The 12617-nt window shown below is 34.6% G+C and overlaps 1 protein-coding gene and 1 long non-coding RNA gene across 3 annotated transcripts in view; both read left to right on the top strand.

The window, feature by feature from the left end:
- The window catches only part of LOC124459062 (dual specificity protein phosphatase 19-like), a gene marked incomplete at its 5' end in the record, with an annotated part of 32199 nt that overhangs the window by 8234 nt on the left and 11348 nt on the right, over window positions 1-12617 (top strand). The window lies entirely within an intron of this gene.
- LOC124459086 lies at window positions 1315-3311 on the top strand. 2 transcript variants are annotated; one of them, XR_006953449.1, is made up of 3 exons: window positions 1315-1374; window positions 1573-1666; window positions 2709-3311. It is a non-coding gene; the product is annotated as an uncharacterized LOC124459086 (long non-coding RNA). The 2 variants fall into 2 exon arrangements; XR_006953448.1 differs by having other exon boundaries at window positions 2647-3311.

Here is a 12617-nt window from a genome sequence, read left to right as displayed (position 1 = left end):
AGAATGCAAACAGATAACATATTATGTATATACTTAACATTTATATCATCACATATTTGTAAAAAGAGTTTCATTGGGACAATAATCTCATTGTTCTATGTAACTTGTGGTTCCTGGCAGATTTTCAGAAGTGTATACCTTTTAGACTTTTATCATAGAATTTTATGATTGAAGGCTAAAAAAAATTGCAAAGTAATCTTCACATTGTAACTCAACCAATACCTTCAATACTCAGTAATATAAGGCCCTCGCTGGCCTTTCCGTCGTCTTCGTGAAAACAGCTACTTACATTATTTTGCATGGAAATTTCAGCGAATACATAATTAATTTATGTGCGTTCCGTTTTTTGGGACACCTGTAGATGGACCTCTTCTGGTATCAGTTACTCTTCCTATGATAGAATTTTGTTCTTTTTATAGACAACGCAGGAAATGTCGATTGATCCATTACTGCGCAGGTGCGTTCGTACGTAGACGATCCAACATGTCTGTTAAGTCAAGTTTAGAATGAACTGTTATAATTTGTGTTTGTCAACAACCATATGTGATGTTTTGTCTTCCAGAGTGGCGGACGCTGAAGGAGGGAGAAAGTCACTATCTTACGTACGTATATTGATAATTTTATATTTGATAAAGAATGAGTAACACAACGAGTTACGACACCACGTAAATTGATCGAAATGATTTGACAAACCTCTCCCCCCAACCCTCTCCCGTAGAAAATTTAGTCAATTGACCAGAACTATTTTCCAAAATATAACCGTTCATTGCTAAGAAGTGTTGTTTTATTTGTTTATAAAACACAGAGTTTTATTTTTTTACTTTTAGATTGCCTTTGTCAAATCTCTCTGTAAAATCAATAGCTCAGGTAGGATAATTGTCAGTTGTGGTTTACCATGCCTCAAAAGCAAGAGTAAAACTGTGTTCATTATCTTTTTTATTAAGTTATCACACAGGAAAGACACCATAGCAAACAGCTATCTCCAAGTAATGGTTAAAATACAGAAATCTAAATAACGATCTGTTGTCATAGTTGCGTTTTTAGCTAAAAGTACACTATAAAGATTATGAAGTAGTTGAAGATATTAAGTCAATAATTAAATTAGTAAAGCCTGCTCCCCAGTCACCCCATAACCCGCGCATACTTGTTCTTGATATCCCAATTGCAAAATTCTTCTTCATACTTTATGTAAATATCGTAATATCAGAGAACGTAAGCATGGATAAAATAGAAAGTTTTATTTATAGATTTTGAAATATGAGCCAACAAAACTTCTACTACAATCTGTGTCGTTATTTCGCTATGAAACTTTACAAAACTTCGCTCGTGAATTGTTCGTGTTAAAAGTATGAGAGCTCCAAAACCTGGGGAGAGGTTTGTCATTCATATTACGTAAAGTCTTGTTCTTATCCAAAACTCACATAGCCACAATCACCCTCACCACCATTATCTTTATCACACATTAACCCTCACCATCATTTTTTATCCCAAACCATCATTACCGTAATCCCCAATCACCCTCACCACGTCCTTTATCCACATTACTCATTTTCATTATCCGTTCCTACTTAGAGTGATACCCATGACTGGATCACCGCTGACCAATGATGTTGCGCCCTTGGACAACAATGCTCCGAAGGGCATCATAGTATTAACAGGTGGTAAGGTTAGTGATTTCATTTTAGTGGCTACCTTTTTGATTCCTAGTATGAATTGTGTTTTATTTAAGAAATAAAAGATGTTTACTGTGCTTGCACAGGCTTATGCAAACCGAAGATTCGTTTGGGAGAACTTGAGAGCAGATCAGTGCAAGCCCGAGACCGAAGATCGAGAGTTGCACATGCTCGAGAGTTCTTACAAACGTCTTCTAGGTTTGCACAAGTCAGTGTAAACACGGAAAATATCTTTTATTTCTTTTATAAAATAACAATATTGCGAAACAGACGAACATTTTAATTTTTCCTCTAAAATGTATTCATGATCTATTTGCAAATTCTCATTGACTGGTTGATTGTTATGATTGATTTGATTGGTAGAGCTTAGACGTGTTTTGCACAGGCTAATGCAAACACAGCTCTAGACCAATCAGCACACGTGTTTCATTGTGTTTATTTTATAATGTTTGATGAAAGACCACCGTTGTATGACAGAAGTACAAAGACTCTCATACACACGGGAATTCTAAAATTTTAGACACCGTACCTAATCATTGAAGCATATAAGTACTAGACATTTCTTCATACCAACGTACATGAAATTTGAATTTTTTAAATATTTTAGATGACTAACTGCTAGTGTTTTGGTCAACTACCTGCAAATTAGTAAGGGTAGAGCACGGTCATGTGTGCTCTATGGGATTGAGAGAACCTCGCATTAGATAAAATTTCATTCACTCGGGCACCGTCTTAGAACAATGCATGGCCAAAGCCTGAAGGGATTACTTATGGTACTGAATTTAAGATGCTGTATTCTTATACAAGTATCTTTAGTTTACAGCTGATGATTGTTTTCAACGAGTATTTGAGATGTGTTCCATGTAAAGGCAGGTTTTAGTTCAAAACCTCTCGAAAGTTATAAGCCAGGGGACATTGGATTGGTATAACTCACAACCGGTTAATTTTAACACGTTCTATAAATATTTACCAGCAATGTGCGAGGTAGATTACATTGACATGAAAGGTTGAAGATTTTCAAATGATTTTGGAAAGGTTACGTGCCCAACAACCCTCTAAGAAAGGAACATTTTCATTGATGAACAAACAATAATGTCTCGGACTGATTATCGAAGCACATCATTGTTAGATGATGCAAAACGCCAAGTTCTTCTCTGGTTATGTCAGTTTTAAAAGCACTTCAACAACCTGCTCCAGTGGATGTTTCAAGTGCAAAGAAAATTGAGGTAGATAAGAAGAAAGAAGCATGTGTTAGTACGACAAATACACGACGTACTTTAAAAGTTATTAAACATGAGAAAACACGTATGTTGTTTCATTTTATGTAATACACATGTGTTTGCTTTTAACTTTGTGAGCAATTATTCGTTTTTTCAATTTTTTCGTAAGAGATATTTTAATTTTAACATGAATATATTTACATCATCGAGATGCGTTAGAAACGCGTTCAATTTCATCACCTTGTTAGTTATTCAGAGATGAAATGTAATGTGGAGTTACGACAGTCATTAGTATTCTTTAACCTCATTAATGTTTTCTATTTAGAGGATACTAATAAGGAAGTGAACAATAAAAAACAATATCTTGTTAGTATTCTCTATATATGGATTAAAAATGAGATTTAGTGAATACCATTAAGCTTTAATTGTATTCCATTGTTTTCACTCTATCTCCGCATTTTCCTTGAGCTTTAAAGCTTACATCACTTCTTGAACTTTAGCCACTATGCCATATGGAACATCAAAATACTGGACGCTGATTGGCCGAGTGACTTTGGCTGTGTTCTAATTCTAGATATCTGTAGATATGACGTCATTACTACGAAAAATTTTTTCTACCATTATTGACTGACGCCATTAAAAGCCGAATTTGAAAAAAATCAAATAAAGTGATGTTTACCACAGTTTCTAAGAACAATAAGCGAAAGATTTCGAACAAAATTGATGCAGAAAACACTAAAAAAGCGACGAAGCTGGTTTCGAACATATTTACAGCATATTTAAACAAGAAGAACTCGAAAAAACCGTTTGACAATAACAACTAAGGGCAGGTTTCGAAATGTTTTACATTGATGAGTGTAAATAATATTTCAGTTTGTTGAGGTGAATGATAAAACAATTATTCAATTCGTTTTTCGCATGATATCAACAATTATTCATACCTCTGTCAACGTTATCCGTCCCAGCTTTGCTTCGGCAGATGACATTGACCTCGGCCTGAATAATTCTAGATATCATGCTCAACTTCATCCAATAACTGTTCATTATTTAAATATTAACTTGCTAAACTGAGGGACATTTTGCTGGTATATTTGTGTGTTATAATCTTTTCGTCCGAGGAATATTAAATTTCACTGTAAAGCACAAATCACTGTGACTGTCCCACTATCTTATAATGGTTTAAATGACAGAAAAATTACAGTCCATTGAAATGAAAAATATCAAATGTAGCCAAAACGCAAAACAAAAAAATGAAAGCCAAAATGTACTTTTTTGGACGTACAAAAACCAGGTTACAAACCCTAAACATGGCGACTGTATTATTGATGACGTCACGTTCACATCAAGAATACAAAGTTGCCAAACATAGAATGTCTTCCTTATTTTATTGTCTAAGCGGAAACTGGAAAGGTGGCAAAATTTTCAATCTGAAGTTGCATTAACAATTTGTCATATGTCATTTTAGCCAGTAAATAGCAAGAAATTTATCACGTGCTTTCGTACGAGTATACTCGTCGTAGGTGGTCAAAGTACAGTACACCAACAGCTAATGGTGTAGTTTCCCCATTCTTGTAATTTTACCATGCATATAAAGTATGTCACGTTTTGAATTTTGCTGCGTATAATAATAATGGCAGTACTAACGAAAATTGATATCCAGTTTGGTGTAGTCTTAAGAAGTGATTGAATGTTGGTGTTATTAGGGTCAACCTACCACTAGTAGGTGCCCTTAGCGTGCATGTGTGAACGCTACTTATAAAACATATTCACGTAGGGTGACTCAGGGGCGGATCTAAGATTTTTCAAACATCAGTCATAAAACATCGGAGGCGCTCCGCACCTGGGAGGGTCTGAGGCTATCTCTCCTGAGAAATTTTGAATTTCAGAGCCTTAAAAATGCCATTTTAAGCGTTTCAGAGCATTACAAAATGTATTTTGTGGGCATCGTTTTTGCATAAATACAACACATTTTGGTTACGTTTTTTTTCAAAAAAAAAAAATGAAGTGAACAATACTTGAATGTTTTGCCAAATATTTAGGCTCATTATTATGCCAAATATATGGCTCATTAGCATGTCTAGGAACGTAAAATTTATTTTACATTAATGCTATATTCAAAAACAGATATAGTCTTGGTAGAATAATTTCTACCAAGTTGTCAGGCATAGACCCCCCTAGAGACCCCATTCAAACCTCTATGTAATGAGTTAAGTTAGAAATTTGGTACGACAAGTGACAGTTCATAGATATAGAAAAGCTTAGACTTCAAACCATGCAAGTTTATTGTAACCCTTTACCCATCTCCACATCAGTATTAGCAAATTCACCTTTTGAGGAAAAACTCAAAATTTTTTTCTGCCAAAGCTTAAGAAAAAATTATCAGAGTGAAAATTTGCAGATAAGAACAGCTGAATGCCATAAATGTTTATTAGGCATTTCACTTGACTATTATCGTCTTCAAGGTGTGCTATATAGCAATCACTAGTAGCATTGTATTATCAATTACAAACAGAATGTAACCAACATGTCTTTAATTATATAATTACATGAATGTTAAAATTGGTTCATGTGTTATGCTTACTGGTTATGATAAATATCATTTCATATGATCAAAGCTCGTTTAAATGTAAATCTGAAATAATTTAGTCTAGAAATTATAATGATCATCAGAAAAATTACCTAGTGATCATGAAAAATACTTTGCTGTTTTACCAAATTTCAAGGTTTATCTGCATACATAGGAAGACATTTTTACTTTATAGAAAATGCTTTTCATACATCAATAGCCCTTTGGGATTTATGGCAAACAATCTGGTATGAGCCATAGATTAACACAACTTTACATCTCTATATGAGGTGTTCAGTTAGAAAAGGGGACAATATGTGACATGGGACAACATTTCATGTGTGTGAGATACTCAGGTTTAATACCATTCCAGTCAAATTGTCAAAATAAAAAGCTTCATGGATCAGAAGACTCAAAATCACAGGTTATAGTAAACAGCTTCTCATGTAATCAATGTTAGTTTTCTAAAATCTTAAACAATATGTAGTATAACTGTCTAATGATTGAATGATCAATGATCATAAACTGAAAAGCCCCAAACATTTGTTTATGATAAAGTAAATAACAGTATGGCGCCTTATGCAGACATGCCAACCTCCAGCAAGTAAATATAGTGAGATTTTAATTTTTCCCCAAAAAAAATAGTGAGAAAAGGCTAAAAATAGTGAGACAACCAAAATATGCAGTTTGAATGTTGTTTTTTCATTTTTGCAACTTCCTGTAAAAAGTTTACAGTAATATGAGTCATGCAGAGTCATCATGATTCATCAGTCCCACTCTCTTGCTGGTTCTTATTATATTTCATGGTTGCTTTCTTGCAATCTTTCAGTAACTGATCACCCGGTTTCCATTTATGGCATGGTGTAGACTTGCAGGCTGCGCCCAGGCTCCCCTTGAACTCTGAAACCTGCAATGACCAAGCTTGATGCATTATGCCGCCGCATGGCTCGTCAATGCGATCAAGGGAGACGATCCGATCGTACTATCTGATGATTCGACACAAAGGCACTACACTAATAATTATGTCTACAAAAATTTATAGACCCTTTAAGGATTTCCATTTTATTTATCGTGAGATATACGAGAAAAATCGTAAGACCGTGAGATTTACATCAAAATCGTGAGTCTCACGATTTTATCGTGAGACTTGGCATGTCTGCTTATAGTCTTACCTTGCCTCAAAAGACAAAATTTTGATATAGGGCTATCAATTGAGTTCTATTAGACTCAATGGGGCTATCCCATATTTTACATTTACAACGCGTTCTGCGCATGTCGTGTTTGATGACGTTAACAGTAGTAAAAAAAATAACAAAAGTTCTGAGTCATCGCAATTTCTCCGTATATTCTTATACAACAGCTAAAGACGATAGAAAAATTATATTACAACTTTTGCTTTTGAGGAAAACATTCTGAAATATTCTACATTAACCATATATGATGCAGATGAGAAAGTAACTTCAACTAATAAAGTGATGAAGAAAGCGTTTAGACGAGCAGGAACTTTTATTCTTAATGCCCATACATTGGCTATTAAAATGTCGAACTGCGGTCACTAAAGACACCAGTTAACGATAAAGAAGCACGAATCGAAATCATTAAATACTTGCGTACTTTTGATTTGATCTCCAACTTAGCTTTGCTTCCATTCATCACTGATAAAGAGCGTCAAAAATTTCAGCGCACATTGACTTGAAAGAATGCAGCGAGCAGTCTTGATCTGGAACATTCATTGATCTAAATGTTACGAGAGCTGTGACATTTTGCAAAACAATATGAATTCCATGCTTGTAAAAGTAGATTGTCCAGGTTGGTAAAGTCCTGAGAAGGACTGTTTTTGTTGTTGTTGACTGACGTATCGACAACCTTAGCGGTAGTCATCTTCTGTGTCATTTACTTTAATACGAATTCCGTTTCGCCGTTTGCCAACGTGTCACATATTTCGGCATTTCATAAAGAGCACCAGATATTGCCCATAGCAAAATAGTAATTTCAATACGAATAACTAACAATACAGACAAACCCTCGTGAGTCATGACGGCTGTAATTTTATCTTAGATAGATAAACAACTGTTATATGAAGTCTATACTTAAAAAGTGGTACCATAAACTGCGTAACATGAAGTACATGAAATGATACAAGGTGTTTGAATATAACAAGGATCAAACGAGAAATCACTTTTTAACCCTCTAGAAACCGTTGCTGCCCACGGGCAACACTCACCAAACGAGATGTGTGCAAACTTTCGAAAATGTCCGGCTTCTAGAGGGTTAAAGCGTTAATTCACTTATTGTTTCCATGCTGAAAGATTCCAAAAAAGATTCAAAAGTTCTTCCATCAATGATTCGGCAGATGACATTGACCTCGGTCTGAATAATTCTAGATATCATGCTCAACCTCATCCAATAACTGTTTATTATTAAATTATTAACTTGCTAAACTGAGGGGCATTTTGCTGGTATATTTGTGCTTTATAATCGTTTTTTCCGAGGAACATTAAATTTCACTGTGTAGCACAAATCATTGTGACTGTCCCACCATCTTATAATGGTTTAAATGATAGAAAAATTACAGTCCATTGAAATGAAAAAGATTAAATGCAGCCAAAACGCAAAACAAAAAAATGAAAGCCAAAATGTACTTTTTTGGACGTACAAAAACCAGGATACAAACCCTAAACATGGCAACTGTATTATTGATGACGTCACGTTCCTCTCAAGAATACAAAGTTCTCAGACATAAAATTTCCTCGTTATTTTGTTGTCTGAGAGGAAACTGGAAAGGTGGCAAAATTTTCAATCTGAAGTTGCATTAACAATTTGTCATATGTCATTTTAGCCAGTAAATAACAAGAAACTTATCACGTGCTTTCGTACGAGTATACACGTCGTAGATGGTCAAAGTACAGTACACCAACAGCTAATGGTGCAGTTTCCCCATTCTTGTAATTTTACCATGCATATAAAGTATGTCACGTCTTAAATTTTGTTGCGTATAATAATAATGGCAGTACTAACGAAAATTGATATCCAGTTTGGTGTAGTCTTAAGAAGTGATTGAATGTTGGTGTTATTAGGGTAAACCTACCACTAGTAGGTGCCCCTAGTGCGCATGTGTGAACGCTACTTATAAAACATATTCACGTAGGGTGACTCGCTTTCTAGGATAACCCTTCTGCTGGGGTTACCGTACCTCCATGTAAATAGTCTCTAAGCAAATTGCTTTTGTATATTTCATGGGAAATAGTCCAAACAAATTCAACGCATAATTTAATAATGATGTGAGCAAAGCCATGTAATATATTTGAAAAATGCCATTTATATAAATAACATGTAAATATATAATTCTTAATTGGTGACCAAAGTTTGTGATAGACATGTGCTGTATATAGTATTTTATGATACAACTTGCAATATACAGTATATATATCATTAAAGTGAATCAGTGGAGAAATAATTTCTCAACAGGCTTTAAAGGTTTACACATTTAACTTTACATATTTATCATCCAGTGTAAGCTACAAGAATTTTTAGTATGTCATAACGTTTGATGAATGTTTTGTTGCTTATACATACTTTTGTCCAAAAGGTAAAACTTCGGCTATGGACACATATCGTGGTTCGTTCATTGAAGGAAGATATTTCCATGAAGAACTACATCCCATTTTGAAACACTCCACTGAATTAAGAACATTACCTTTATCATTCCAACCTCCCATGACAACAATTGTATTGTCTGTTATAACTGCACAACAACAGGATCTCTTTTCCAACATGGATGGTAAGACTGTAATCTTACCTGTCTTAGTTTCATACATGATAACACTGTTCAACCTTTCTCTTCCATCATCACCTCCAAGAAGAACAACTTGATCTCTCCATTGAACTGTTGCCATTCCACCCAATGGATGAGGTAATGGAGGCATTTCCTTAAATGTAAGAGTCCTTGGATCAAATTCCAAAACACTGGACAAAACTTCCAAACCTTTTCCCTGTCCTCCAAAAATAAAAACTTTATCATCAACAACAACAGCTCCATGGCACACACGTGGTTCAGGCATACGACACAACTCTTTCAAAACATTAGATGTTGTACCAGTAATTTTTATTTCACTGATCAAATCTGATGTTCCTTTAGTAATAATGTCTCCTCCAATGTGAAAGATTTGTTGTTTATAAACAACAGTTTGATGATCCTCACAGTAATAAGGAAGCTCTGTGGGAAATGTCTTCCATGTTAAAGGAAACTGTTTTATATTCAATGTCTCCATTGACTTGCAGACCACTCCTCCAACAACAAATAAATTATCATTATAAATAAATGATGAAGCACCCTCGTGTTCATTTTCCATTGATGCAATGTTAAACCATTTCTCCTCCTTCCATGAAAATATTTCAACACTCTTTGAGAAACCACGTGAGTAACCTCCAGCAATCAAAATATCACATTTTACAGAGTTCATGACCATTTCAACTGGTGATGTCAATGTTTGAACATGTTGTACATTTATATTCATCTTTTCCAACATTTGAAACATCATGGCTTTCATTTCTTTCATTTCTTTGGTCACTGTAGAAAGATTTTGTTGAACATCTTTTGTTTCTCTCCTTGATTCCATCATTTCTTTGGTTACTGTAGAAAGATTTTGTTGAACATCTTTTATTTCTTTCCTTGATTCCATCATTTCTTTGGTCACTGTAGAAAGATTTTGTTGAACATCTTTTATTTCTTTCCTTGATTCCATCATTTCTTTGGTCACTGTAGAAAGATTTTGTTGAACATCTTTTATTTCTTTCCTTGATTCCATCATTTCTTTGGTCACTGTAGAAAGATTTTGTTGAACATCTTTTATTTCTTTCCTTGATTCCATCATTTCTTTAGTCACTGTAGAAAGATTTTGTTGAACATCTTTTATTTCTTTCCTTGATTCCATCATTTCTTTGGTCACTGTAGAAAGATTTTGTTCAACATTTTCTACTACAGATTCCATCATTTCTTTATACTGAGATGTCAATGGTTTCACGGAATCTTTTACTTCAAAAAATTTTTCGTCTATTTTCCTGCTTAAGTTGTTCATTTGCATTTCCATTTTGTCTTCAAAACTTCGTTGAAACATTTCGCTAATCTCTCGAAAGTCGTGAGAAGCAATCTTTCTGTATTCACATAATTCAGTTTCATGTTTAATCTTGTCTCGTTTGTTTATTTCCAGACCACAATGTTCATTGGAACAGAACACTGGAGCAAAGCCACAATTTTCAACATGTCTTTCAAGATCTTCGACATTTATAAATTCAGGACAACCACGACTGGCGTAGTCGCAGTTGATCTTTAACTTTGAAATCAAGTTATTTATAACACGCGCTGGATGAAGCGTAGCTACACTTAAATCATCTTGACATTGAGGACATCTTTGTGCATTAACTCGTAGATGTTCTTCAATACATTCACGACAAAAATTGTGTTGATTATGGCACATTCTGGCATCTTTCATGACATTCAGACAAATGGAACAGTAAAAATTTTCATCAACAACAGTCTTAAATCTTGATTCTTCGTATCCACTTTCGTAAACATTAGGACGACAAGCCATTTCATACGTCTTCCTATACAATTTAATATCAAAATTGTAGTACAGCTGTTAATGAGAAAATTTTTCACTTGAATGATACAAGGGTAAAACTTTCTTATAGTCTTACCTTGCCTCAAAAGACAAAATTTTGATATAGGGCTATCAATTGAGTTCTATTAGACTCAATGGGGCTATCCCATATTTTACATTTACAACGCGTTCTGCGCATGTCGTGTTTGATGACGTTAACAGTAGTAAAAAAAAAACAAAAGTTCTGAGTCATCGCAATTCCTCCGTATATTCTTATATAACAGCTAAAGACGATAGAAAAATTATATTACAACTTTTGCTTTTCAGGAAAACATTCTGAAATATTCTACATTAAAGGACACATTCAAGATAAGGCAACTTTATTTTGTTGTAACATCTTCCATCTCTTCCAAGGTTAATGTTTCTTTTGTTAATTTATTATTAAAGCAGAAACAAAACAACATATATTTAATTATTTAAGTTATATAATGAGCGTTGTCCTAAACCATGCGGTATCGAACAGAACAGAAGATAACAATTAGCATACATTAGTTACCAGATCATGTGACTAGCACTGTGATCAGATATCTTATACTTAGTTTAATACACATATAATGTATCGTTATTCCTAACACCTTTCTCTGATTGGTTCTAGAAGATGCTTTTGGTGCATATGCCAAACATTTGAAACACTGCATGGGTATCAAATACGCTGTTTGAATATAGCTCTGACAGAAATTGTATGCTTGAGTGACAAAGGAATTGAAGAACTTTGCTGGGGCTACTACCACTAAAAAAGATGCTGGCAGCAAAGACCAAGTTACCCAAAGGCATTCGCCCATGCAGAGGTTGGCTATTCCAGTCTCGAACATAACCACAATGACATTTTGCTAGTACGTTAACCATACTACCAGTCGTTTTGGTCACAATGGAACAACTTTCACCACAACATGGGCATTGACTCACTGTCTCAGGCAACTATCAAACACTATGTATTTTCTCTCATTTTGAGCATCTTTCCTATAACATAAAAATTACCATCAGAAGCAGAGAGAGATAAACGTAACGTTCTGAGAAACATAACAGAGAAAAGCAATGTAAAGAATAGTCAGGTGACTGGATAGTTGGTACTAACGTTGCATTGTCATTGTCGGATTCTTCATTTTCCCTTAACTCATTTGAACATTGAGAGTCAGATCCATTGTTGCTATTGCTCATCGTCGACGTGCTTTCTGTATCAGACCATACAGCGCTATCCTCAAAATGTTCAATTTCACATGACGTCGTCTGTGTGCTGTGATTTTTTGTTGAAATGAACTCAACCTCCGTACCTTAGCATAAAATTATCGTATTGCTGGATTTTTCACAAAAATCAAAACGGCCGGAATGGAAAGTCTATACCTCTACTTATCATATTTGGCACTTTGGTTTGAGTGGTTCTTGACCTTACGTGTTTTTGCGGACGGATTGTTATGGCTGCTTGGCATTTCACATTGCGCTTCTAAGGTACGTTAAGGAATTTTTTATGAGTTAAAATAACAAAGAAAAGATCAAACGA

The sequence above is a fragment of the Xenia sp. Carnegie-2017 genome, unplaced genomic scaffold (genome assembly GCF_021976095.1).
Source record: "Xenia sp. Carnegie-2017 unplaced genomic scaffold, XeniaSp_v1 HiC_scaffold_64, whole genome shotgun sequence".
NCBI lineage: Eukaryota > Metazoa > Cnidaria > Anthozoa > Malacalcyonacea > Xeniidae > Xenia > Xenia sp. Carnegie-2017.
The sequence above is the reverse complement of the archived record's forward strand: the minus strand, read 5'-3'. Positions and strand labels throughout refer to the sequence as shown.